Below are 26,396 nucleotides of genomic sequence, written 5' to 3' on the forward strand. Positions count from 1 at the left end.
TTAACATAAGAGAAAAAATTACCTTAACCTTAATGTAAATGTGGTCAAACACAAAAAGTTTGTAAAGAAAAAACTCAGTCATCTTTATTGCTACACACTTATTTTAAAATACAGTAAATTCTTAATATAAATTAAATAATTCTTGCTTATGCCCTCCTCAACTAATCTCTCTTAAACAATCTGTTTACGATATGGTAAAAATAAAAAACAATTAGAAAGTGCCATATTTGATCCCAGATTTCTTGTAAACTCACAATTAAGAATCTGATAAAATTATTTTTTTTTCTTAAACTGAAAAGATATTAATACTGTATTATCTTGCAAGACCTCTGTGTTACTCTTTTAATTGCTACACAAGGGCAAACATACTGGTATTATAATGACTTAAATGTGAGCCTGCCAATGGCATCCAGGGTAAAAATGTAATTATATGATTAAGAGCACCATGACAGTTTCAAGCTGAAATGTATTTCATTCTTTGACATTTGCATAATTTGCAATATAATTAACAATATTATCACATACCTTTCAACCAAGCCCCGTCACCTTCTTGTTAAAATTCTCAAAAAGCGTTGTTTGGCTCCTTTGATGTTTTAATCTATTGAAAACAAACACAAAATATGTTTTTTAATAGCTTACTTGTTCAGACACAAACAAAATGGAAAAAGCATAATAATAACATAATTCTTTTAAATTTTTAAAATAAATGATCACTTATAAATAAACATTACATTTTACTATCACATACCTTGCTTTCAAACAAGCCACAGAGCGCCTTCGTGTTAAAATCTCAAAAAGCCTTGTTTAGTGACTAGCTCCTTCAATTTTTTTGATCTATTGAAAACAAACAAAAAATAAGTTATTTTAATTGCTTACTTGTTCACACACGCACGCAAACAAAATGGAAAAAGCATAATAATAAAATAATTCCTTTACATTTCTCAAATAAACTGTCACTTAACAAATAAAAATGTATTTTTTAATACAGCCCTACATGCAAATTGTTTTATACTAAAACTAGCTACAAATCATTCACAATGAGAAACACTACACAGCAGTGACATTCTAAAACATCAAGCCAGCAATATGTGACACACACACACACACACACACACACACACACACACACACACACACACACACACACACATAAAAAAACTGGTAATGTTGCCACAGAAGTATTTTTGCAAACAAGAAAAAAACCAATCAATTATGTACCCACAATATAGAAAAAAAAGCAGTAATGAGATTGTGAAACTGTAGACCATGAAGATTGCAAAACTAACACACAACCAAATCAAAATATTGAAACATATTAAAAACAAATCCAAAATAGGAAGTTTAGTAATCTAGACTAACAATCTTTTCTCACATTAATATACATACATATCTTTAAAAATGTTACAATTCTTACAGACACCACATTTTGAATATTACTGGGAGCAGTTTCAGAAACTATTGACAACAGTACAGCTTTTGCTCATTTACTGACATAGAATAAATAATATTCTTTTAATATTTCCCCTCCATTGACAAGTTATCACGTCAATTAAGACAAAACAGTTCCCTGCCAATGATAAGTTTTAAGGCAATACATTTTCCGCTATTAACCACTAGGCTACGCTCTTACACAACTTAAACACTGAAGCATTCAATAGGCACAACCACGTTAAATCGCTTTAATTCCAATATTCAACAAAAGTCCTTTACAAAAAATAAAATTCTCAACTTTTTGCTCAAATTTTTTTTAAACTAGCCATATTTGAGACATTATAGAAAGAGAAAATATAGAAAGAATTCCTTTTTATAATGTAAACAGTCTGTTGTTTAATTTGATATATTATATGTTTATATTTTTGGCATGCAATTTTTGTGAAAAGCATACAAAATGAAGGTGCTGCCTGCCATTTTTTAAACACTTGAGGAAAGACTTGTGGCCGTTGCAAACAGTACGCGGCAGCGGGCAGCCCTGCAACCCTATATCACGCAAATACGTGACTGTTTCACGTATGGACCAACGTGAAAATGTCACGGTTTTGCTTCGTTTGAACGTGAGCATGTCACGTTTTCTGTTTGTGTCACTTTCACGTTTTGGTTACTCAACTTTTTTGTCCTATTTTCAAACCATTTTCGCTTCGGTTTAGGGATAGATTTGGTGCTTGTGTTATATGTCACTTTAAGTATTTGTCACTTTAAGTATTGGTTTATAAAAAAAATATAGAAGACTTATTATTTTATATTTTCTAAACTTTAGTCACTCGCAAACCTCTCTACGCCACAATGGTAATTACAAATAGTCTATACAACAAAAACGTTTTAAATATCAAACAACATAATGTGAACTACACACAAAACCTTAAAACGTATATACTCAAACACTCACAATAAAAGATAATTTTAACAATAATATTAATATAATAGGAATAAGATACCTTTTACAATAGAACTCATTGCCATATTACAATTAAATGTAAAATGTGACACTTTTAAAATACTTTTAATGTAACAATTTTATATATAATTATAAAAGAAGCAGCCTACTACACAATGTTACATTTTATCATAATAAATATTTAAAAACTTGATTCCATCATATCAATGTTTGTAAATTATATAAATGTTACAATTAATGTGCACATCACATAAATCAAATATAGCCTACATTTGCTGACATAAAATCACAAAAAAAAAAAACATTCACTTACCCTTCAGCTATTTGGCAATATTTGAAAAATGCAAGAAAAGTGGGCAGATCGCAACGGAGATAGAGAGGACAAACTAAGCTCGTATCAAGTGTGTGGTGAGATCGTAACAATGGCGTGGTGAGCTTGAACCTGCTTACCTCACGAGGTATTTTTTGGACCCAACATCCAATAGGAAAATTCAATAGCCACCGTTCAACCTGAAGAGGGCAGCACTCAGACGTTTTTACACCATATATTGTAGTATTAAAACACTTTTTATTCAAATGTAAAAAAAAACGTACTAAAATCAATGAACAACACTAATAAAACATCATTCCTATAGATCATTAACTAAAAAACTTGGTTTATGGTTTAGTTACTCTTTAAGCTGATAAATGTCTTATTTTATAAAACAATAAACTGTTGAATCTTCAATATTACTCTTAAACACAGGCAAAAATAAATGTCACATTTCATATACTCATATTCATTAACTGCACATTTCATGTTCCTTCACCACATAAATCAACACAAATTTCTTTCAATACATTTTTTGTTTGTTTATCCAGTTATTATTATAACTTATAAATGTATTGTCCAAAACCTGAAATCCACTTAAAGTGATTTAACAACATAATTTTTAGCACTAATAAAATATACATGAAGATGTTTTATTTAAAAACACATTTATATGTCCTATGGTTTACCTGTGAACCTTAGAATTGTAGATTTTAAAACGGTCTGTTTTTTTTGGCCACGAATTTACACAAACTGCAACCTGCCAAAGCACATAACCTTTTAACTGGACTAAATAAATCAACAGTCACAAGTAAAATGATAGTGATTAGTAATGTCTCCTAGTATGTCTCCAATACGCAAATCGGCCATGGTGATAGACAGGAAAGGAAGGGGATTAGGGTGTTTACCGGTCTCCTGTATAAGAGATGAGAGACTTCAAACCTTTGTTTTATATGATTAAGTTTCTGTCTTATGTCGACAACCGTGTGAAAGCCACAGACCAGGAAATACGCGATGTTCAGAGGACACATCTTGATTCAATACTCTACAAGAACAAACAGCCTACATCAAAGATTTATCGCTTGTTTAAATGCATTTAAACAGTTTACCATAAACCTTTACACTTAACTCATACCCAAAGAGTTACTATTATTATTAACGCAAATATACAAAAACATGCCCCAGCGATCCTACCACTCCCGCAAAAGCTCGCACTCACACGATAATTTTGTTAATTCGAGCCAGGGCGCGCTTTCGTTATTAGAATGCGATTGTATTGAACAAAGTAATGCGCTTAACACTGGAACCCAAAAAGTCGGTATTTTTACTCATAATCATTTGGTGCGATAACATACAGCTCTCTCAAATGCCTATCATATTACGTGTGCAGCATCACGTAACCCTGCTGTCTCTCTTTTTTGAAACGCTCTGGCGCCTTCGCGTCTGAGCGCAAGTGAACGCGCTCCAGCACAGCTCAGCAACCCGGCCACGGCGCTATTAACTAATCAAACGCCTGAGCGCAGTTTGATTTGGAGTGCACCCTTATGAAATGCGTAGTAGCACGAAGTATGACAAGTATTGCAATGCTTACGACAAAATCCAATTTTGCATGCATACTGTATAATACGCCAGTCATTTTCGTTTACTTAATACAATGCGTCTTTACGTGTTATGCATTGGCTTTTCATTTTTCCTGTTTTTTATAGCATTGTCGCATGTGTTTGGTTAGACATGCAATTTGCTTTAGGGTTTCATTTAATATATCGGTTTCTCCGTCTTTTCTCCAATTTACAACTACCCCTTTTAATAATTTCTTCACAACCATTTAACTGTAATAAACTTTATAACTGCATTTTTTTATCTTTATAAACCAAATTTTCTGCACAGTAAATATACGTGCATGTAGACATATTCAAAGTCATGTTCTTTTCATTAATAAGATTACGTTTGTGTGCAGCCATATGAAATGTTTGAAAATTTGAAAAATTGAACAATTAAATGCATCTTAATTTTCCCAAAAGTACAACTTAATCTGCCTTGTGGCATATGCTTAAAGTTTACTCTTATGTACCTTCGTTGATTAAGAACTGAAGACTTTACTGAAGCGTTTACAAAAAATATTTTACATTTACCTAGTATTTAAACTATTTAAAACTTAATGTTACATAAAACTGTACACAAGTTAAAGATGTACAAAGCACAATTTCAAATAACTGAACTTGAAACGGAAAACTAGGACTACCATTACATCGTAAATTACATGTTTCATCAGAAACTATAGACCATGACAAATTAAGCTTTCTAACGGAATAGGGTAATATTCTGACATTTGAAAATATCTACAATTTGACATATCATTTAACTAAAGATACCATATAGCCCAGCAATATTTGATTTAACAAATTAGTTAAATTTTGTATCTATTACAATTTTGCTTAATTTTTCTTTAAGCCAACTATTTATTTTTCTAACTTAAAAACACACCAACAACAAATGTATTTATTATCATAACAATTTCGATACTAAAAAAACACTCCGCGAAACACATACAAAAATGCACAAATATTTATTATTAAAGAAAAAACGATACTTTATACATATAGATATACAAATAGCAAACTAAATATAACTTAAAAAAAAAAACTTCTATCTGCTGCTTTACTGAGCTGTGCTGACATTTCCAACGGACCCTTCCTCCATCTCAGGGATAACGACATCTAAAAATAAAACATATTTTAATTACAAAGAAAACTGCAAGTCCAGAATGTAAAACAATAAACGTTACACTGTAATAAAAACATCAACTATACCATTTCTCAAAACGGACCCATCCTCCAGCTCATTAACAACCTCAATCAAATGTGTAGCTGTGCTGCCATCTCCAACGGACCCTTCCTCCATCTCAGGGTTAACGACATCTAAAAATAAAACATATTTTAATTACAAAAAACTTGCATGTAAGTCCAGCAAATCCAAATAATACACTTTACACTGTAATGAAAACATTAATTATAGCCTACCGTTTCTCATAAAATCCTGAATTGCCTTTGCGGCTTCCAATTCGCTTTCAATTTTCTGCATATTTGTCTTTAACTTCCCCAACTCTCTTCTTAAACTCTTGATTGTACCATCCATGCCGGCAAATTTTCTCATCACGTTAACTCCAAGTTCCGTGACGTCCTCCATGACCCGATTCCTTGATGTACTAGGATCTAAGGCTGAATACTAAACAAAATACACATCAGCATTAATCACAAATAAAACATTTCGACAAAGATCGTCCTGCCAAATACAAATATAACACACTTTCTTAATACTTACAGCTACTAAGCGAAACCTATCTCTCAGGCGAACAAATTCTTCTCCATCCACACGGGGAATTTTCGTTGGACTGTTATATGACATTTTGTCTACAACAATTTAAAAACATAGCACATATTATTAACACTTGCTTCTGTAATGTCGGCTCACTCACGCATACATAGCCTACATACAAAAACCTACCTTTCACTTCAAAACAACCGCTTCAAGACAAATTACTCTGTAATGCAGGTTTTAATGAAAGCATTCTACAAAACTTGTCTTAAACACAACCAAGACGCCCCAAATTTACACGTCATTTACACAATCCGACAAATCACGCCCATTGCTGCTTTTAAGTGCCAGCCTATTATCATACACCTACTTGCGATATAGCATATGTAGTTACAAATATGGTATATCAGCATAAAAACTGTTACAGTTAAATAACAAACCGTCCTCTTACTATTAGCTACATTAATAATACGTACTTTTAACACAAACTGTCTGCTACACAGCATGTAACAACTGGCAAATAAATTCAAACTTTATTAATTAAAAAATTTTCTTAACATTTAAAAAATATATAGGGAACTGTAGGCTACTATAGACAATCGTGCAGCACTGCATTTGCATATTGATAAAGTTTCAAAATGTCTTTTTACTGTCAACCCTGTAAAAAACGGAAGCTACACACGTAGAAACAAATAAAATGATGTATATAACCCAAACCTAACCACACCCCTACGCAACATTAATTTAAAAAATTTTATTTACCTTAAACCTTTACCCTAACTTTATGTCTCCAGTACCCAAATCGGTCAAAGTAATAGACAAGGACTTGTGAAACTCAGTCTACCTTGATTCGGGTGATTACCGGTCTCCTGTTTGTGAACAATAAGACGCACTTAAAACCCTTTGATTTAAAGGATTACCTTTCCGTCTTAGAAGAAAAACGTGTAAGAGCCACAGACAGGAAATTTTAAAGGAAACGTCTTGGTTAAAAGAGTCTAGAAGGAAAACCACATACACCTTTACCCTAACTTTATGTCTCCAGTACGCAAATCGGTCAAAGTGATAGACAAGGAATTGCGAAACTCAGTCTACTTTGATTCGGTTGATTACCCGTCTCCTGTTTGTGAACAATAAGGCGCACTTAAAACCCTTTGAAAGGATTAACTTTCCATCTTAAAGACCCAGACAGGGACATTTTAAAGGAAACGTCTTGGTTAAAAAGAAAAACACATACATCTAAGACTTTTCTTTAGTTTAAATGCATTTAAACATGCTACCTTAAACCTTTACAACTAACTCACCTAAAGAGTTATTATTATTATTTTAAAGATACATATAGGTATCAAATGTATAGCTATACTTAAATGTACAAATTAAAACGTGAATTAATTTCTCATTACTATTTTTTATACGATTTTCGCACACCCAATGCAATATTCCTACCCAATCTCCTGAGGTTGCGTATAAATAGGACGAAGTGTAAAACTCGTGCAGTGCGGCAGATTCCACTTTGGCGTGCGTGTGATGCGTAGGTCCTTCCCATTTACTTAAACGGGGCATCTTTTTTGTCGTTTTGTTTGTTGGTTTCTCAATTTTTTCTGTTTTTTAAACCATTTTCGCTTGGGTTTAGGGTTAGATTTCAGATTTGCTTAATAAGGTTATTTAATATACAGGTTTCTCTATGTTTTTGTCCATATTTAAGCCATGGTCGCTTGGAGTTGGGGTTAGAGTTGGGGTTTGGGTTAGGATGTCATTTTTAAATAACAAAAAGTTGTTCTAACCCTAAACCCAAGCGAAAATGGTAAAAAAAAATAGCAAAAAAAAAGAGAAACCAATAAATAAAACGACAAAAAAGATGCCCCGTTTAAGTGAATGGGAAGGACTTGCGTATCATATGCACGCCAAAGTGGAATTTGGCGTATGTATTGCACGAGTTTTACACTTCGTGCTATTTATATGCATTTTCAGGAATATTCCGACAATTGGCACAAACGGTCATGCTACTCACCATGCAACATAACAACTGCAACTTAATTCAAACTTTATTAGCTAATTTGACCTTTTCCTCAACATGATTTACGCATCACTACTAATAGGGTAACATCCACCCGGCTACAGTTAAATAAAACTAGGTATACAAGTAGGCTATAGGCTAATACCAATTTCCAACTACTCAAAAAGGCTCCGCCTCTTTCTGATTTCAGCCATTAAGCTGCATACTCTAAAAACATCTCCGCCTTTAAAAACACACAATTTCAACATAACCGCAAACGCTTTCAAAACTTTACTCATTATATCATAGCGACTGAAACGATGGCACTAAAAGGTAAGCTAAAACTAAATGTATTAATTTTAAATACTACAAATAGTTACATTCAAAATCCATCTTACTTTATGTCTCTTTAGATAACGGCTGCACGTCTTTCTCAACTACAATCAACAAGAAAGAATTCTTAATACCTCAAGGTAATTATAATCTTAAAACCTACCAACATAAATACAGTTTAAAAGTCCAACAAATAAACAATGTTTTTCGTTTTGCAGATCTTCAAGTCTGCATTCTCACGGATTCTATGTGCCGATATATAAACAACTATCTACAACCCGCTTATTGCTGGATACACCCAGGCACAACTCTTGTTCGATCCGCCCGGCAGCACATAAGACACTTTCACATTCTGCGCAAAAACACGCTTGTACTAATCCACATAGGGACGAACGACATCGCATCAGGAGCAACGGCAAATGTTATCCTTGAACGTATGCAAACACTTATTAAAACAATCTCGGATGTTAACCACCAACTTATATATTTTGCCATCAGCGCAATATTACCGCGGATGACAGACGACTGCACTACAAAATCTACAATCAGACAATCCAACAACATGATGAAACATTGGGCTTCACAAACGAACAACGTTGTGTTCCTCAATACCACTAAACTTTTTCTCAAAAATGGAAAAATTATATGCAGCCTCTACAAACAAGATGGACTTCACTTGAATCAACAAGGAAAAGTTAAACTTTTTACATACTTTCAACGTTTCCTTTGGCATTTTTGCCACTTCAAAACATCGTGAAAATGATTGTTTGTCCAAAATTTTATGTGTTTTTGACTAAAGACTTGTTAGTGTGTAATGTTCATTTGACTAAAATAAAGACTTGTTAGTGTGTAATGTTCATTTGACTAAAATAAAGACTTGTTAGTGTGTAATGTTCATTTATATTAGATTTAAAAGAGTTTCGGATTTTAATGACATTTTAGTTACCTTTGTTCAGAAGAGCGGTTCTTGTGTTTAGATTATGTGAAACAATGAAACTCATGATGTGTGTAAATTCATCAAGTGAGCAATAACTGTGCTTATGCCACTACTAAAACTGGTCTTACTTGCTAATCATAATGTATTATATAATAATAAATATGTAAAGAAAATAGTTACTTTTACATGATCTTGAAGCCTTAAAAAGTAGTTAAAAATGTTGGTAACAATATTATTCTAAATATTTTAAGTAGATATCACATATGTTTTACAGTTAAATTTACTTTACTATGTAGTAAAGTAGAAAACATTGCAAATTAAAAATTTAGTAAATTCTAGACCTACTTAGCTTTATTAGTGTATACTATATATGGCAAGTCGACATGAGATATTCTTTCACAAATATTTAAGTTGTTAAATGAAGAAAAATATATAAATAGCTAAAAAATTATGTTTGTAAGGTAAATAACATAGTCCGTTAATTTTTTTTTCAATAAGGCGCATTTGTAGCTTAGCTGAGCACAAGTAAAGTGCAATATGGAAGAATAAAAAATAAATGCATGCTGCAGAATAGTAGTAGCAAACAGCCCTGACCGTCCATTCCCTTTCCTGCAGAAGTGTGTCTGAAACCAACTGTTGCGCTTTTCAACCACTTAAAGGAGCCTTAAGGCGATCTTACATGAAGAGTAGTGTGGATTTAGTATTGTTCAACGATAATTGTTTTAATAATTTGTGTCATGTACAAAGATCTTTTCCATATGGGCACACTATTGAGCAATGCCTTTTTCAATTTTAATTATTAGTTTCTATTCTTCTTCTTCTTCTTCTTCTTCTTCTTCTTCTTCTCTATGAAACATTACTGCAATAGCTGAGCCAGATGGGTGTCTGGACTCTGGCGTGACATATACTGATATCGGACAGAAATTTAATGCATACTTTTATTGCCTTCAGTTCACTTTCCCAGATATCCAAGTGTTTATTTTAACGTATGGCAGCGCAGCACATTGTTAAACAAATATTAAGAGAATATTAACATACATTGCAAATTGACAAACCGGGAACGAAAGCAACATAGCAATTGATAACATTTGCATTTCAAATTATAACAGTATCTTTAGCACTCAACTCAACAGAGATGACAAATATTACATTTCGTGATGAAATGAGAAACATGTCCTTGAAAAATAGCCTACATGGACCTCGAGGTTGATAAATTCTGTTTACGGCCCTGCATGTATTAATGTCATTAATTTATGTATTTCATAAAATAAAATATTATCAGCATACAATGTCTAAACATATTTTTTATATAAAAAAACAATGTGGGTTAAAATATTAATAAAATAAATGTAACTGCTGTCATGCAAGCAACCAACTAGGGAGAGCATCCATATTTCCCAGTGACAGGACAACACAACAGCCCTCTTGGCCGGCCCACTAAGAATTCTCCAAATGCTTCCAAATAGTCAACCCAAACCTGCCATCTCTACAAATCAGCTAATACATAGTAATGGCAAAACCCATGAACATGGCTATATTAAGATATACCTATAGAACCATCTGCTGGCAGTAGGAAATGAATGTTTTCCTGTGATTTACTGCTCAAAGAGATTTAATCAGTTCATCATCATTTTTGGTCATACTGACCTTAAGGTATTTTTGATGACAATTTGAGAAGATTTTGACTTTGTTTGAAGGGCTGGTCCTTAGGAGCCTGGGAATATTTAATTTTTATAATTAAAACAAGAAGCTGTTGTATCTCATAAAATTTCCGACCTGCCCCAAACGTCACTTGTTTGATAAGTGTCCTGGACAGAACACTTCAACAAGGCCATATGTAATTAAAGTCATTGCACCAACAGTAGATGTGGCACATCAAAATTCCTTTCATATCAATCCATATTTGCCTACTCACATTCATATCCCCCTGATTGCGAAAATCTTGACTTTTCGTTGAAGGGCGTGTCCATGGCAGCCTGGCAAAGTGTGATGTTTTGCCATGAAACAGGAAGCTGTTGTAATTCAGGCATACATTGTCCGATCTGCCCCCAACTTCACACGTTTGATAAGGGTCCCGGCCTGAACACGTCAATATAACAATAATCAGGTATAGTCATAGCACCACCTGCTGCCCACAGCCGGTGTGCCACATTAATTTTACTTTGAATATCCACCTATATTTACCCAATTTAATTCATATCCCCCTGGTTCACTGCTTTACTAATGCCATAGAGTGGCGGTGCACATGCGTGCGAGGGCCCTTCCATCACTGCTTGCAGTTTTAATTAGGGCCCGAGCACGGAGGAGCAGGCCAGAATGGCCTGCACTGTAGGTGCAAAGCCCTATTGTTTTTGCTCAGATTCTTCTGCTTTTTCTTCTTCGAAATGAATCGCATTTTTGAGGGCCTAAACATGCTCGAAAACTCATGAAACTTTGCACACGCGTCAGAATTGACGAAAATTTACATGTGGTATAGGCGTCAGAAGTGGGCGTGTAGAAATGGCTCGATAGCGCCACCTGCAAAATTTCAAAAGAACAACCCTCCCGCTACGAAAAACGTACAGATACGAAATTTGGTAGGATCGTCTATCACCCCAAGACCTACAAAAAAGTCCCTTGGAACCAGGCTCTAAAACCCACAGGAAGTTGGCCATTTTGAATTTTCGCTGTGATTTCTGTGCAAATTTTGGCATTTCCAGGCTTCGTACTTTAACGAACTCCTCCTAGAGATTTAATCTGATCATCATCATATTTGGTCAGTATCATCTAAAGGCCTTTGCGATGTTAAATTGCGGAGCTTTTGACTTTTCGTTGGAGGGCGTGTCCGTGGGGGCCTGACAAAGTTCAGTGTTTTCGCCATGAAACAGGAAGTTTTTATAACTAAGGCATACAATGTTCAATCTTCCCCACACTTCACACGTTTGATAAGAGTCTTTGCCTGAACACATTTCCATGCCAAAATTCAGCTTCAGTCATAGCGCCACCTAGAGGTAGCAGGAAATGCCATGTTTTACGCCGTGATTTACTGCTCTTAGAGATTTAATCAAATCATCATCATATCTGGTCAGTATGATCTTAAGGCCTTTGCGATGATAAATTGTGAAGATCTTGACTTTTTGTTGGAGGGCGTGTCCGTGGCGGCCTGGCAAAGTGTGATGTTTCGCTATGAAACATGAAGTTGTTGTAATTCCGGCATACATTGTCCGATCTGCCCCCGACTTCACACGTTTGATAAGGGTCCTGGCCTGAACACATAAACATGGCATAATTCCGTAATAGTCATAGCGCCACCTAGAGGCAGCAGGAAATACCATGTTTTAAGCTGTGACTTACTGCTCTTAGATATTTAAACATATCAACATCATATTTCACCAGTGTAATCTCAAGACCTTGTGTGATGATAAAAACCAACGACCTTGACTCTTCATCAAAGGGCGTGTCCGTGGCGGCCTCGCAAAGTATCGCTAAATGAATCGCATTTTGACAGGCTAAACAAGCTCAAAAAGTCATAAAACGTTGCACACACGTCAGAAGTGGCGAAAATTTACATGTGGCATAGGCGCCAGAAGTGGATGTGTAGAAATGGCTCAATAGCGCCACCTGCAAAATTTCAAGAGAACAGCCCCGCCGCTATGAAAAACCTACAGATATGAGATTTGGTAGGGTCATCTATCCCCCCAAGACCTACAAAAAAGTCTCTTGGAGCGAAGCTCTAAACCCCACAGGAAGTCAGCCATTTTTATTTTTCGCTGTGATTTCTGTGCAAATTTTGTCATTTCCAGCCTTCGTACTTTAACGAACTCCTCCCAGAGATTTAATCCGATCATCATCATATTTGGTCAGTATCATCTAAAGGCCTTTGCGATGTTAAATTGCGGAGCTTTTGACTTTTCGTTGGAGGGTGTGTCCGTGGCGGCCTGACAAAGTTCAGCGTTTTCGCCATGAAACAGGAAGTTGTTATAACTAAGGCATACAATGTCCAATCTGCCCCACACTTCACACGTTTGATAAGAGTCTTTGCCTGAACACATTTCAATGCCAATATTCAACATCAGTCATAGCGCCACCTAGAGGTAGCAGGAAATACCATGTTTTACGCTATGATTTGCTGCTCTTAGAGATTTAATCAAATCATCATCATATTTGGTCAGATTGATGTTAAGCCCTTTGTGGTGATAAATTGTGAAGATCTTGACTTTTCGTTTAAGGGCGTGTCCGTGGTGGCCTGGCAAAGTGTGGTGTTTCACCATGAAACAGGAAGCTGTTGTAATTCAGACATACATTGTTCGACCTGCCCCAGACTTCACACGTTTGTTAAGGGTCCCGTCCTGAACACGTCAATATAATAATAATCAGGTACAGTCATAGCGCCACCTGCTGCACTCAGGCGGTGTGGCACATCAATTTTCCTTTGAATATCCACCTATATTTACCCACTTTAATTCGTATGCCCCTGGTTCACTGCTTTACTAATGCCATAGGGTAGCGGTGCATATGCGTGCGAGGGCCCTTCCATCGCTGCTTGCAGCTTTAATTAGGGCCCGAGCACCGAGGAGCAGGCCAGAATGGCCTGCACCGTGGGTGCAAAGCCCTATTGTTTTTGCTTCGTTTATTATTATTATTATTATTTTCCGAAATGAATCGCATTTTTGAAGGCCTAACCATGCTCAAAAACTCATGAAATTTTGCACACGCGTCAGAAGTGGTGAAAATTTACATGTGGTATAGGCGTCAGAAGTGGGCATGTAGAAATGGCTCGATAGCGCCACCTGCAAAATTTCAAAAGAACAGCCCCCCCCCCACTACGAAAAACGTACAGATACGAAATTTGGTAGGATCATCTATCACCCCAAGACCTACAAAAAAGTCTCTTGAAACTAAGCTCTAAACCCCACAGGAAGTCAGCCATTTTGAATTTTCTCTGTCATTTTTTGACATTTCCAAGCGTCATACTTTAACGAACTCCTCCCAGATATGTAATCCGATCATCATCATATTTGGTCAGTATCATCTAAAGGCCTTTGCGATGCTAAATTGCGGAGCTTTTGACTTTTCGTTGGAGGGTGTGTCCGTGGCGGCCTGACAAATTTCAGCATTTTCGCCATGAAACAGGAAGTTGTTCTAACTCAGGCATACAATGTCCAATCTGCCCCACGCTTCACATGTTTGATAAGGGTCTTGACCTGAACACATTTCAATGCCAATATTCAACTTCACTCATAGCGCCACCTAGAGCTAGCAGGAAATGCCATGTTTTACGCGGTGATTTACTGCTCGTAGAGATTTAATCCAATCATCATCATATTTGGTCAGACTGATCTTAAGCCCTTTGCAATGATAAATTGCGAAGATCTTGACTTTTTGTTCAAGGGCGTGTCCGTGGCGGCCTGGCAAAGTGTGATGTTTCACCATGAAACAGGAAGCTGTTGTAATTCAGACATACATAGTCCGATCTGCCCCCAACTTCACACGTTTCATAAGGGTCCCGGCCTGAACACATCAATATGGCATAATTCAGTATCAGTAATAGCGCCACCTAGAGGCAGCAGGAAATACCACCTTTTATGCTGTGACTTACTGCTCTTAGAGATTTAACCATATCAACATCATATTTCATCAGTCTAATCTCAAGACCTTGTGTAATGATAAATAGCAACGACCTTGACTTTTCGTTAAAGGGCGTGTCCGTTGCGGCCTCGCAAAATATCGCTAAATGAATCCCATTTTTGACAGCCTAAACGAGCTCAAAAAGTCATGAAACGTTGCACACGTGTCAAAAGTGGCGAATATTTTCATGTGATATAGGCTTCAGAACTTGGGGTGTTAAAATGGCTCTGTAGCGCCACCTACAAAAATTCAATAGAGCAGCCCCCCCGCTACGTTAATCGCACAGATACGAAATGCGGTAGGATCATGTATCACCCCAAGACCTACAAAATAGTATCTTGGAGCAAAGCTCTAAACCCCACAGGAAGTCAGCCATTTTGAATTTTCTCTGTAATTTGAGTGCAAATTTTGCCATTTCTGGCCTTCGGATTTTAACAAACTCCTCCTATAAATTTAATCAGATAATCATCATATTTGTTGAGTGTCATCTAAAGGGCTTTGCAATGCTAAATTGCGGGGATCTTGACATTTCAATGGAGGGTGTGTATGTGGCGGCTTGCCAAATTTCTGTGTTTCTCAATGAAACAGGAAGTTGTTCTAACTCAGGTTTAAAATGTCCAATCTGACCCACGCTTCACAAGTTTGATAATTGTCCTGTCCTGAACACATCAATATGGCAATATTCAGTAAAAGTTATAGCGCCACCTGCTGGAAGCAGGAAATGACATGTTTTACACTGTGATTTACTGCTCATTGAAATGTATTCAGATCATCATCATATTTGGTCAGTCTGAACTTAGGAACTTCACAATGATAAATTGTGAAGATCTTGACATTTCGTTAAAGGGGCGTGTCCGTTGTGGCCTGTCAAAGTTTGATTTTTCGCCATGAGAAAGCTGTTGTAACTCAGACATGCAATGTCCGACCTGTCACAGACATCATACGTTTGACAAGGGTCCTGGCCTCAACACATCAATGTTACAACAATCAATTACAATCATAGCGCCACCTGCTGCATAAAGGAGTAGTGGCACTTCAAAGTTCCTTTGAATATCCACCTATATTTATCCACGGAAATTTCAATCCCCCTGGTTTATTGCTTTACTAAGGCCATAGAGTGGCGGTGCACATGAGTGCGAGGGCCCTTCCATCACTGCTTGCAGTTTTAATTATTATTTATTCTTCTTCTTCTCCAAAGTGAATCGCATTTTTGAGGGGCGAAACATGCTCGAAAACTCATGAAATTTTGCACACATGTCAGGAGTGGCGAAAATTTACATGTGGCATAGGCGCCAGAAGTGGGCGTGTAGAAATGGCTCGATAGCGCCACCTGCAAAATTTCAAGAGAACAGCCCCCCCACTACGAAAAACGTACAGATACGAAATTTGGTAGGATCATCTATCACCCCAAGACCTACAAAAAAGTCTCTTGGAGCGAAGCTCTAAACCCAACAGGGAGTCGGCCATTTTGAATTTTTGCCTTGATTTTTGTGCAAATTTGGTCATTTCCAGCCTTCATACTTTAACGAACTCCTCCTACAGATTTAATCCGATCATCGTCATATTTGGTCAATCTCATCTAAAGGCCTTTGCGATGTTAAATTGCGGAGATCTTGACTTTTCGTCAGAGGGTGTGTCCGTGGCGGCCTGACAAAGTGTGATGTTTCGCCATGAAACAGGAAGTTGTTATAACTCAGGCATACAATGTCCGATCTGCCCCTTACTTCACACGTTTGATAAGGGTCCAGGCCTGAACACATCAACATGGCATAATTCAGTAACACTCATAGCGCCACCTAGAGGCAGCAGGAAATACCATGTTTTACGCTGTGATTTACTGCTCTTAGATATTTAACCATATCAACATCATATTTCACCAGTGTAATCTCAAGACCTTGTGTGATGATAAAAAACAACGACCTTGACTTTTCATTAAAGGGCGTGTCCATGGTGGCCTCGCCAAGTATCGCTAAATGAATCACATTTTTGACAGGCTAAACAAGCCCAAAAAGTCATAAAACGTTGCACACACGTCAGAAGTGGCGAAAATTTACATGTGGCATAGGCGCCAGAAGTGGGCGTGTAGAAATGGCTCGATAGCGCCACCTGCAAAATTTCAAAAGAACAGCCCCCCCACTACGAAAAACATACAAATATGAAATTTGGTAGGATCATCTATCACCCCAAGACTTACAAAAAAGTCTCTTGAAGCTAAGCTCTAAACCCAACAGGAAGTCAGCCATTTTGAATTTTCGCTGTGATTTCTGTGCAAATTTGGTCATTTCCAGGCTTCATACTTTAACGAACTCCTCCTACAGATTTAATCCAATCATCGTAATATTTGGTCAATGTCATCTAAAGGCCTTTGCGATGTTAAATTGCGGAGATCTTGACTTTTCGTTTGAGGGTGTGTCCGTGGCAGCCTGACAAATTTCGGCATTTTCGCCATGAAACAGGAAGTGGCTCTAACTCAGGCATACAATGTCCAATCTGCCCCACACTTCATACGTTTGATAAGGGTCTTGGCCTGAACACATTTCAATGCCAATATTCAGCTTTAATCATAGCGCCACCTAGAGGTTGCAGGAAATTACATGTTTTACGCTGTGATTTACTGCTCTTAGATATTTAATCAAATCATCATCATTTTTGGTAATACTGATCTTAAGGACTTTAATATGATATATTCAGAAGATCTTGACTTTTCGTTGAAGGGCGTGTCCGTGGCGGCCTGGCAAAGTGTGATGTTTCGCCATGAAACAGAAAGCTGTTGTAATTCAGACATACATTGTTCGATCTGCTCGAGACTTCACACGTGTGTTAAGGGTCCCGGCCTGAACACGTCAATATAATAATAATCATGTACAGTCATAGCGCCACCTGCTGCACATTTTCCTTTGAATATCTACCTATATTTACCCACTTTAATTCATATCCCCCTGGTTCACTGCTTTACTAATGCCATAGGGTAGCGGTGCACATGCGTGCGAGGGCCCTTCCATCGCTGCTTGCAGCTTTAATTAGGGCCCGAGCACACAAGTGTGAGGACCCTATTGTTTTTGCTCCGTTTATTATTATTATTATTTATTCTTCTTCTTCTCCAAAGTGAATCGCATTTTTGAGGGGCGAAACATGCTCAAAAACTCATGAAATTTTGCACACATGTCAGGAGTGGCGAAAATTTACATGTGGCATAGGCGCCAGAAGTGGGCGTGTAGAAATGGCTCGATAGCGCCACCTGCAAAATTTCAAGAGAACAGCCCCCCCACTACGAAAAACGTACAGATACGAAATTTGGTAGGATCATCTATCACCCCAAGACCTACAAAAAAGTCTCTTGGAGCGAAGCTCTGAACCCCACAGGAAGTCCGCCATTTTGAATTTTTGCCTTGATTTTTGTGCAAATTTGGACATTTCCAGCCTTCATACTTTAACAAACTCCTCCTACAGATTTAATCCAATCATCATAATATTTGGTCAATCTCATCTTAAGGCCTTTGCGATGTTAAATTGCGGAGATCTTGACTTTTCGTCAGAGGGTGTGTCCGTGGCGGCCTGACAAATTTTGGCATTTTCGCCATGAAACAGGAAGTGGCTCTAACTCAGGCATACAATGTCCAATCTGCCCCACGCTTCATACGTTTGATAAGGGTCTTGGCCTGAACACATTTCAATGCCAATATTCAACGTCACTCATAGCGCCACCTAGAGGTAGGAGGAAATACCATGTTTTATGCTCTGATTTACTGCTCTTAGAGATTTAATCAAATCATCATCATATTTGGTCTGACTGATGTTAAGCCCTTTTCCTTGATAAATTGCGAAGATCTTGACTTTTCGTTGAAGGGCGTGTCCGTGGCGGCCTTGCAAAGTGTGATGTTTCGCCATGAAACAGGAAGTTGTTATAACTCAGGCATACAATGTCCGGTCTGCCCCTGACTTCACACGTTTGATAAGGGTCCAGGCCTGAACACATCAACATGGCATAATTCAGTAACACTCATAGCGCCACCTAGAGGCAGCAGGAAATACCATGATTTACGCTGTGATTTACTGCTCTTAGATATTTAACCATATCAACATCATATTTCACCAGTGTAATCTCAAGACCTTGTGTGATGATAAAAAGCAACGATCTTGACTTTTCATTAAAGGGCGTGTCCGTGGCGGCCTCGCATAGTATCGGTAAATGAATCGCATTTTTGACAGGCTAAACAAGCCCAAAAAATCATAAAATGTTGCACACATGTCAGAAGTGGCGAAAATTTACATGTGGCATAGGCGCCAGAAGTGGGCGTTTAGAAATGGCTCGATAGCGCCACCTGCAAAATTTCAAGCGAACAGCCCCCCCGCTACGAAAAATGTACAGATACGAAATTTAATAGGATCATCTATCACCCCAAGACCTACAAAAAGGTCTCTTGGAGCGAAGCTCTAAACCCCACAGGAAGTCGGCCATTTTGAATTTTTGCCTTGATTTTTGTGCAAATTTGGTAATTTCCAGGCTTCATACTGCAACAAACTCCTCCTACAGATTTAATCCGATCATCGTCATATTTGGTCGGTCTTATCTAAAGGCCTTTGCGATGCTAAATTGCAGAGATCTTGACTTTTCGTTGGAGGGTGTGTCCGTGGCGGGCTGCCAAATTTCTGCGTTTTCGCCATGAAACAGGAAGTGTCTCTAACTCAGGTATACAATGTCCAATCTGCCGCACGCTTCACATGTTTGATTAGGGTCTTGGCCTGAACACATTTCAATGCCAATATTCAGCTTCAGTCATAGCGCCACCTAGAGGTAGCACGAAATACCATGTTTTACGCTATGATTTACTGCTCTTAGAGATTTAATCAAATCATCATCATATTTGGTTAGATTGATGTAAAGCCCTCTGCGGTGATAAATTGTAAATATCTTGACTTTTCGTAGAAGGGCGTGTCCGTGGCGGCCTGGCAAAGTGTGATGTTTCGCCATGAAACAGGAAGCTGTTGTAATTCAGACATACATTGTTCGATCTGCCCCAGACTTCACATGTTTGATAAGGTTCTTGGCCTGAACACATTTCAATGCCAATATTCAGCTTCAGTCATAGCACCACTTGCTGCACACAGGCGGTGTGGCACATCAGTTTCCCTTTGAATATCCACCTGTATTTACCCACTTTAATTCATATCCCCCTGGTTCACTGCTTTACTAATGCCATAGGGTAGCGGTGCACATGCGTGCGAGGGCCCTTCCATCGCTGCTTGCAGCTTTAATTAGGGCCCGAGCACACAAGTGTGAGGACCCTATTGTTTTTGCTCCGTTTATTATTATTATTATTATTATTTATTCTTCTTCTTCTCCAAAGTGAATCGCATTTTTGAGGGGCGAAACATGCTCGAAAACTCATGAAATTTTGCACACATGTCAGGAGTGGCGAAAATTTACATGTGGCATAGGCGCCAGAAGTGGGCGTGTAGAAATGGCTCGATAGCGCCACCTGCAAAATTTCAAGAGAACAGCCCCCCCACTACAAAAAACGTACAGATATGAAATTTGGTAGGATCATCTATCACCCCAAGACCTACAAAAAAGTCTCTTGGAGCGAAGCTCTAAACCCAACAGGAAGTCCGCCATTTTGAATTTTTGCCTTGATTTTTGTGCAAATTTGGTCATTTCCAGCCTTCATACTTTAACGAACTCCTCCTACAGATTTAATCCGATCATCGTCATATTTGGTCAATCTCATCTTAAGGCCTTTGCGATGTTAAATTGCGGAGATCTTGACTTTTCGTCAGAGGGTGTGTCCGTGGCGGCCTGACAAATTTCGGCGTTTTCGCCATGAAACAGGAAGTGGCTCTAACTCAGGCATACAATGTCCAATCTGCCCCACGCTTCATACGTTTGATAAGGGTCTTGGCCTGAACACATTTCAATGCCAATATTCAACTTCACTCATAGCGCCACCTAGAGGTAGGAGGAAATACCATGTTTTATGCTCTGATTTACTGCTCTTAGAGATTTAAACAAATCATCATCATATTTGGTCTGACTGATGTTAAGCCCTTTTCCTTGATAAATTGCGAAGATCTTGACTTTTCGTTGAAGGGCGTGTCCGTGGCGGCCTGGCAAAGTGTGATGTTTCGCCATGAAACAGGAAGTTGTTATAACTCAGGCATACAATGTCCGATCTGCCCCTGACTTCACACGTTTGATAAGGGTCCAGGCCTGAACACATCAACATGGCATAATTCAGTAACACTCATAGCGCCACCTAGAGGCAGCAGGAAATACCATGTTTTACGCTGTGATTTACTGCTCTTAGATATTTACCCACTTTAATTCATATCCCCCTGGTTTACTGCTTTACTAATGCCATAGGGTGGCGGTGCACATGCGTGCGAGGGCCCTTCCATCGCTGCTTGCAGCTTTAATTAGGGCCCGAGCACACCAGTGTGAGGACCCTATTGTTTTTGCTTCGTTTATTATTATTATTATTATTATTATTATTATTATTATTTTCCGAAATGAATCGCATTTTTGACAGGCTAAACAAGCCCAAAAAATCATAAAATGTTGCACACATGTCAGAAGTGGCGAAAATTTACATGTGGCATAGGCGCCAGAAGTGGGCGTGTAGAAATGGCTCGATAGCGCCACCTGCAAAATTTCAAGCGAACAGCCCCCCCGCTACGAAAAATGTACAGATACGAAATTTAATAGGATCATCTATCACCCCAAGACCTACAAAAAGGTCTCTTGGAGCGAAGCTCTAAACCCCACAGGAAGTCGGCCATTTTGAATTTTTGCCTTGATTTTTGTGCAAATTTGGTAATTTCCAGGCTTCATACTGCAACAAACTCCTCCTACAGATTTAATCCGATCATCGTCATATTTGGTCGGTCTTATCTAAAGGCCTTTGCGATGCTAAATTGCAGAGATCTTGACTTTTCGTTGGAGGGTGTGTCCGTGGCGGGCTGCCAAATTTCTGCGTTTTCGCCATGAAACAGGAAGTGTCTCTAACTCAGGTATACAATGTCCAATCTGCCGCACGCTTCACATGTTTGATTAGGGTCTTGGCCTGAACACATTTCAATGCCAATATTCAGCTTCAGTCATAGCGCCACCTAGAGGTAGCACGAAATACCATGTTTTACGCTATGATTTACTGCTCTTAGAGATTTAATCAAATCATCATCATATTTGGTTAGATTGATGTAAAGCCCTCTGCGGTGATAAATTGTGAATATCTTGACTTTTCGTTGAAGGGCGTGTCCGTGGCGGCCTGGCAAAGTGTGATGTTTCGCCATGAAACAGGAAGCTGTTGTAATTCAGACATACATTGTTCGATCTGCCCCAGACTTCACATGTTTGATAAGGTTCTTGGCCTGAACACATTTCAATGCCAATATTCAGCTTCAGTCATAGCACCACCTGCTGCACACAGGCGGTGTGGCACATCAGTTTCCCTTTGAATATCCACCTGTATTTACCCACTTTAATTCATATCCCCCTGGTTCACTGCTTTACTAATGCCATAGGGTAGCGGTGCACATGCGTGCGAGGGCCCTTCCATCGCTGCTTGCAGCTTTAATTATTATTTATTCTTCTTCTTCTCCAAAGTGAATCGCATTTTTAAGGGGCGAAACATGCTCGAAAACTCATGAAATTTTGCACACACGTCAGGAGTGGCGAAAATTTACATGTGGCATAGGCGCCAGAAGTGGGCGTGTAGAAATGGTTCGATAGCGCCACCTGCAAAATTTCAAGAGAACAGCCCCCCCACTACGAAAAACGTACAGATACGAAATTTGGTAGGATCATCTATCACCCCAAGACCTACAAAAAAGTCTCTTGGAGCGAAGCTCTTAACCCAACAGGAAGTCCGCCATTTTGAATTTTTGCCTTGATTTTTGTGCAAATTTGGTAATTTCCAGCCTTCATACTTTAACGAACTCCTCCTACAGATTTAATCCGATCATCGTCATATTTGGTCAATCTCATCTAAAGGCCTTTGCGATGTTAAATTGCGGAGATCTTGACTTTTCGTCAGAGGGTGTGTCCGTGGCGGCCTGACAAATTTCGGCATTTTCGCCATGAAACAGGAAGTGGCTCTAACTCAGGCATACAATGTCCAATCTGCCCCACGCTTCATACGTTTGATAAGGGTCTTGGCCTGAACACATTTCAATGGCAATATTCAACTTCACTCATAGCGCCACCTAGAGGTAGGAGGAAATACCATGTTTTATGCTCTGATTTACTGCTCTTAGAGATTTAATCAAATCATCATCATATTTGGTCTGACTGATATTAAGCCCTTTTCCTTGATAAATTGCGAAAATCTTGACTTTTCGTTGAAGGGCGTGTCCGTGGCGGCCTGGCAAAGTGTGATGTTTCGCCATGAAACAGGAAGTTGTTATAACTCAGGCATACAATGTCCGATCTGCCCCTGACTTCACACGTTTGATAAGGGTCCAGGCCTGAATACATCAACATGGCATAATTCAGTAACACTCATAGCGCCACCTAGAGGCAGCAGGAAATACCATGTTTTACGCTGTGATTTACTGCTCTTAGATATTTAACCATATCAACATCATATTTCACCAGTGTAATCTCAAGACCTTGTGTGATGATAAAAAGCAACGACCTTGACTTTTCATTAAAGGGCGTGTCCGTGGCGGCCTCGCAAAGTATCGGTAAATGAATCGCATTTTTGACAGGCTAAACAAGCCCAAAAAGTCATAAAACGTTGCACACATGTCAGAAGTGGCGAAAATTTACATGTGGCATAGGCGCCAGAAGTGGCCGTGTAGAAATGGCTCGATAGCGCCACCTGCAAAATTTCAAGCGAACAGCCCCCCCCCGCTACGAAAAATGTACAGATACGAAATTTGGTAGGATCATCTATCACCCCAAGACCTACAAAAAAGTCTCTTGGAGCGAAGCTCTAAACCCCACAGGAAGTCGGCCATTTTGAATTTTTGCCTTGATTTTTGTGCAAATTTGGTCATTTCCAGGCTTCATACTGCAACAAACTCCTCCTACAGATTTAATCCGATCATCGTCATATTTGGTCGGTCTTATCTAAAGGCCTTTGCGATGCTAAATTGCAGAGATCTTGACTTTTCGTTGGAGGGTGTGTCCGTGGCGGGCTGCCAAATTTCGGCGTTTTCGCCATGAAACAGAAAGTGGCTCTAACTCAGGTATACAATGTCCAATCTGCCCCACGCTTCACATGTTTGATTAGGGTCTTGGCCTGAACACATTTCAATGCCAATATTCAGCTTCAGTCATAGCGCCACCTAGAGGTAGCAGGAAATACCATGTTTTACGCTGTGATTTACTGCTCTTAGAGATTTAATCACATCATCATCATATTTGGTTAGATTGATGTAAAGCCCTCTGCGGTGATAAATTGTGAATATCTTGACTTTTCGTTGAAGGGCGTGTCCGTGGCGGCCTGGCAAAGTGTGATGTTTCGCCATGAAACAGGAAGCTGTTGTAATTCAGACATACATTGTTCGATCTGCCCCAGACTTCACATGTTTGATAAGGTTCTTGGCCTGAACACATTTCAATGCCAATATTCAGCTTCAGTCATAGCACCACCTGCTGCACACAGGCGGTGTGGCACATCAGTTTCCCTTTGAATATCCACCTGTATTTACCCACTTTAATTCACATCCCCCTGGTTCACTGCTATACTAATGCCATAGGGTAGCAGTGCACATGCGTGCGAGGGCCCTTCCATCGCTGCTTGCAGCTTTAATTATTATTATTTTTCTTCTTCTTCTTCTTCTTCTTCTTCTTCTTCTTCTCCGAAATGGATCGCATTTTTGAGGGCCTAAACATACCCGAAAACTCATGAAAATTTGCACACTCATCAGAAGTGGCGAAAATTTACATGTAGTATAGGCGTCAGAAGTGGGCGTGTAGAAATGGCTCGATAGCGCCACCTGCAAAATTTCAAAAGAACAGCCCCCCCCACTACGAAAAACGTACAGATACGAAATTTGGTAGGGTCATCTAGCACCCCAAGACCTACAAAAAAGTCTCTTGGAGCGAAGCTCTAAACCCCACAGGAAGTCGGCCATTTTAAATTTTTTCTGTCATTTTTTGACATTTCCAAGCGTCGTAGTTTAACGAACTCCTCCTAGCGATTTAATCCGATCATTATCATATTTGGTCAGTCTCATCTAAAGGCCTTTGCGATGCTAAATTGCGGAGATCTTGACTTTTCGTGGGAGGGTGTGTCCGTGGCGGCCTGACAAAGTTCGACATTTTCGCCATGAAACAGGAAGTTGTTATAACTCAGGCATACAATGTCCAATCTGCTCCACACTTCACATGTTTGATAAGGGTCTTGACCTTATCACATTTTAATGCCAATATTCAGCTTCAGTCATAGCGCCACCTAGAGGTAGCAGGAAATGCCATGTTTTACGCTGTGATTTACTGCTCTTAGAGATTTAATCAAATCATCATCATATTTGGTCAGACTGATGTTAAGCCCTTTGCCGTGATAAATTGCGAAGATCTTGACTTTTCGTTGAAGGGCGTGTCCGTGGCGGCCTGGCAAAGTGTGATGTTTTGACATGAAACAGGAAGCTATTGTAATTCAGGCATACATTATCCGATCTGCTCCAGACTTCACACGTTTGATAAGGGTCCCGGCCTGAACACGTCAATATAACAATAATCAGGTACAGTTATAGCGCCACCTGCTGCACACAGGCGGTGTGGCACATTTTTTGTCCTTTGAATATCAACCTATATTTACCCACTTTAATTCATATCCCCCTGGTTCACTGCTTAACTAATGCCATAGGGTGGCGGTGCACATCCGTGCGAGGGCCCTTCCATCGCTGCTTGCAGCTTTAATTATTATTATTTTTCTTCTTCTTCTTCTTCTTCTTCTTCTTCTTCTTCTCCGAAATGGATCGCATTTTTGAGGGCCTAAACATACCCGAAAACTCATGAAAATTTGCACACGCGTCAGAAGTGGCGAAAATTTACATGTAGTATAGGCGTCAGAAGTGGGCGTGTAAAAATGGCTCGATAGCGCCACCTGCAAAATTTCAAGAGAACAGCCCCCCCCACTACGAAAAACGTACAGATACGAAATTTGGTAGGATCATCTATCACTCCAAGACCTACAAAAAAGTCTCTTGGAGCGAACCTCTAAACCCCACAGGAAGTCGGCCATTTTGAATTTTCTCTGTCATTTTTGGACATTTCCAAGCGTCGTACTTTAACGAACTCCTCCTAGAGATTTACTCTGATCATCATCATATTTGGTCAGTATCATCTAAAGGCCTTTGCGATGCTAAATTGCGGAGCTTTTGACTTTTCGTTGGAGGGCGTGTCCTTGGCGGCCTGGGAAAGTTTGATGTTTCGCCATGAAACAGGAAGCTGATGTAATTCAGGCATACGTTGTCCGATCTGCCCCTGACTTCACACGTTTGATAAGGGTCCAGGCCTGAACACATCAACATGGCATAATTCAGTAACACTCATAGCGCC

At 38.9% G+C, this 26,396-nt stretch overlaps 1 protein-coding gene and 1 long non-coding RNA gene across 15 annotated transcripts in view; both read left to right on the plus strand.

Moving 5' to 3' along the window:
* Positions 1 to 26,396, plus strand: part of ppfia4 (PTPRF interacting protein alpha 4) — a 191,498-nt gene that overhangs the window by 88,037 nt on the left and 77,065 nt on the right. The window lies entirely within an intron of this gene.
* On the plus strand, positions 7,586 to 9,238 carry LOC129414367 (uncharacterized). The gene is made up of 2 exons (XR_012373352.1): positions 7,586 to 8,483; positions 8,562 to 9,238. It is a non-coding gene; the product is annotated as an uncharacterized lncRNA (long non-coding RNA).

Source organism: Misgurnus anguillicaudatus, chromosome 14 (assembly GCF_027580225.2).
Source record: "Misgurnus anguillicaudatus chromosome 14, ASM2758022v2, whole genome shotgun sequence".
NCBI lineage: Eukaryota > Metazoa > Chordata > Actinopteri > Cypriniformes > Cobitidae > Misgurnus > Misgurnus anguillicaudatus.